Source organism: Emydura macquarii, unplaced genomic scaffold (genome assembly GCF_026122565.2).
Source record: "Emydura macquarii macquarii isolate MOO-44397 ecotype Brisbane River unplaced genomic scaffold, CSIRO-AGI_Emac_v2 contig_3721, whole genome shotgun sequence".
Lineage (NCBI taxonomy): Eukaryota > Metazoa > Chordata > Testudines > Chelidae > Emydura > Emydura macquarii.
Genome location: NW_027133858.1, coordinates 124,162 through 127,840, shown reverse-complemented (window position 1 = coordinate 127,840; position 3,679 = coordinate 124,162).

The following is a 3,679-nucleotide window of genomic DNA, read 5'->3' as shown; positions in this document are numbered from 1 at the left end:
TTGTATATTTTATTAGACTCACATCTGTTGGTGAGGGAGACAAGCTTTTGCACTTAGAATCATAGAAGATTAGGGTTGGGAGGGACCTCAGGAGGTCATCTAGTCCAACCCCCCTGCTCAAAGCTGGACCAAACCCAACTAAATCATCCAAGCCAGGGCTTTGTCAAACTGCACCTTAAAAATCTCTAAGGATGGAGATTCCACCGCCTCCCTAGGTAACCCATTCCAGTGCTTCACCACACTCCTAGTGAAAAAGTTTTTCCTAATATCCAAACTAGACCTCCCCCTGCAACTTGAGACTATTGCTCCTTGTTCTGTCATCTACTACTACTGAGAACAGCCTAGCTCCATCCTCCCTGGAACCTCCTTTCAGGTAGTTAAAGGCTGCTATCAAATTCCCCCTCATTCTTCTCTTTTGCTGACTAAACAAGCCTACTTCTCTCAGCATCACCTCATAAATCATGTATTCCAGCCCCGTAATCATTTTTGTTGCCCTCTGCTGGACTCTCTCCAATTTGTGCACATCCTATTTAGGCACCTAAAGATGCAGCTAGGTGCTCAGTGGCATTTACAAAACTGCCTACCCTGGTTAGGATCCCAGGAACAATTTGGTATAGGATTTAGAAGGCCCACTCCCACTGATTTAAATGGAAGTCAGGAACCTAAATTCCTTTTAAAATCTGACCCCTAACTCCTAATGATTTGCAGTGGTAGTTAGACACAGCCTACCCTGCCCAAGATGCCACAGACTAACTGTCCATGTGCATCCTGCTGATGGCCAAGCACATTGTAGCAGAAAGTCAGAGCCTGAGACATGAGATCTAGTATAACAGGCCAGGTATGAGGCCTGAGGCCTAAGCTAAAGTAATCATAGAATCATAGAAGATTAGGGTTGAAAGGGACCTCAGCAGGTCATCTAGTCCAACCCCCCTGCTCAAAGCAGGACTAACCTCAGCTAAATTATCCCAGCCAGGGCTTTGTCAAGCCGGGCCTTAAAAACCTCTAAGGATGGAGATTCAATACTGATAAAGGCAAAGTAACACACACTGGAAAATGCAATCCCAATTATACATACAGAATTGTGAGGTCTAAGTTAGCTGTCACAACTCTGGGAGGAGATCTTGGAGGCATCATGAATAGTTCTCTGAAAACATCCACTCAATGTGCAGTAGCAGTCAAAAATGCTAACAGAATATTAGGAACAATTAGGAAAGGGATAGATAGTAAGACAGAAAATAGCATAATGTCACTATATAAACCAACAGCTTGACTATTTAAAGTAGTTCTGGTCGCCACACCTCAAAAAAGATCTACTAGAACTGGAAAAAGGAGAAAAAAAGGGCAACAAAAATTATTAGGGCTATAGAACTCCTTCCCTGTGAGGAGAGATTAAAAAGACTGGGACTGTTCAGCCTGGAAAAGAGATGACGGAGTTGGGATACAATAGAGGTCCATAAAATCAGGAATGGTCTGAAGAAAGTGAATAAGGCAGTGCTATTGTCTCCTTCATGTAACATAAAAATTAACATAACATAACAAGAAAATAACAAAAGAACTAGTGGTCACTCAATGAAATGAATGGGCAGTGGGTTTAAAACAAACAAAAGGAAGTACTTCTTCACAAAACGGACACAAGTTTTCAGGATAATAAGATCTTTTTAAGTATAAAAGAATCCTGGGAGTGATATTGGTCCATTATTATTATTAAATGATAGAATTATCCATAATAATGCAGAAAGACAAAAGTGTCTGGGGCCTTCCCATGGCCACAAGTCTGTGTTTATCTGTCAGAATAAAGCTCAGCTCGATTTGACCCAAAAGAGAAGCTGTGTGATCTTTCCACGACAATCTTGGTGCCGTGACTCGGATCTCCAAGCACTGGTATTGTCCAAGAAGGACCATGGACCGCTCCCCACCGAACCCCAGGTGCCACTGGAAAGGTAAGAGACCTTTTAAATTTCTATCTGGGGTTTCGGAGGAGGGCTGCCTGTAGACTTCCTGGGTGAGAACTGCCAAGTGAGATCTGAACTTTGATAGGGGTCGAGATGAGCTTTAAAATTGCATGTCTCTGTCTGTCCTGTCTGTCTCTGGAAAAAGCACACAGGGAGAATCTAGGGGTTCCTATTGTAGGCTGAGGACGTTATCAGGTCCTCACCTCGGCAGTTCCGAAGCAGTGCACCCAGCCACACATTAACAGGGCTGTTAACACGAATGAGTGAGACCCGATTGGTTGTGCTTAGCTAACTGAGCCATTGACCAGGTCTTGGACTAAGGCAAGTTCTAGCCACCCTGATCCCACTGCTAGCCTTGTTGGCGATGACCGGTGAGAGTCAAGTTGCAAGGGGGACTTGTCTGAACCTGGTGACCCAACAGACAGGTGGAGTGTTTGTAGCCACAAGACTATCGTTTCCCTTCTCTGATTCATGAGCCTCCTTAGATCCGTTCTCCTAGATACTTTAGCCTCAGTCACTGGACAGGCCTAGGGTTTGGATTCCTGTGACTTTGAAGGACCCCTTTTGTGTCTTGTCTCCTTCCCAAACCCCCTCCTGCTAAATAAGTGTTCCAATATCGGGTTCGTCCTCACCTCGGCAGTGGAGATTGCGGGCTGAGAGCGAAGCGGTACGGATCCCTCAATAAGCCATTCCTGTGTCTTGTGTGAGTGAAAATGGGAATAGGACAGTCTAAAAAGTGCCAGTTCCCCCTAAAGGAACCCCAGCTTGTTATATGTATATACATTATTCTCCCAAAACTTGCAAGTTTCTGGATAGATGGCATTTTTTCACAAGACATGATCCCAGTAAACAATTTTCTAAGACAGGAACCTTTGATTTGGACAAAATAATGTATTTAAGAGGAACATTGGAGTCACTGGGATCCAAAGTATCCCAGACAGCATGGGATGTATTTTTATTGGTATGATGAAGCTTCAAAAAGGCATAATAAGTCACAAAATCAGAGTTTTAAAGACTCCCAGGAAAAATTAAAACACCAATTGAAAGAAATACGGGACAAATTTGCCTCTCCCCCAAATTCGGACCCTCAACAGCTATATCCAGCTTTAGAAGGGGTACCCCATCTTCAAGAAACAACTGAGGACCTACTAGATCTATGGTCCCCAATCCCTATTGCACCCCCAGGGCATCCACCAGCTTATCAAGAAGCTCTGCCAGACTCTAATACCAGCACTGACGGGGGTATATCTGACCAGACTGCCAGCCCAGGACCCACTTCCATAGTTACTAATCAACCCCGATGCAGTCCAAGTCCTGATCCCTCCAAATATGGCCTCCGCCCGCGACCCACTATAGCCCAGGCTGGACTGCACCTGCTCTGACAACTTCCAGGACAAGGGACAGAGCTAGTAACCATGCCTGTCCCATGGTCCCCAACTGACTTATTTAACCTAGCTCGAGCTTTTCCAAAAATTAGGGAAGATCCTGCAAAATTCCAAAAGGAGCTCCAAACCATTATGACTTGTTATGACCCTACTTGGACAGATTTAAATCAACTATTGAGAGCCATCCTTCCCCGAGAAACCTTTGAAAGACTTCATGTGGCAGCCCACTGGCCAGCCCAAGATCCCAGCATCCACGAAGAGTTAGTCGATGCTCAAAATAAACTACTAGATGCGGTACTTATAATTTGCCCACGAAAAGCCGATTGGACTAAGATTAGTACA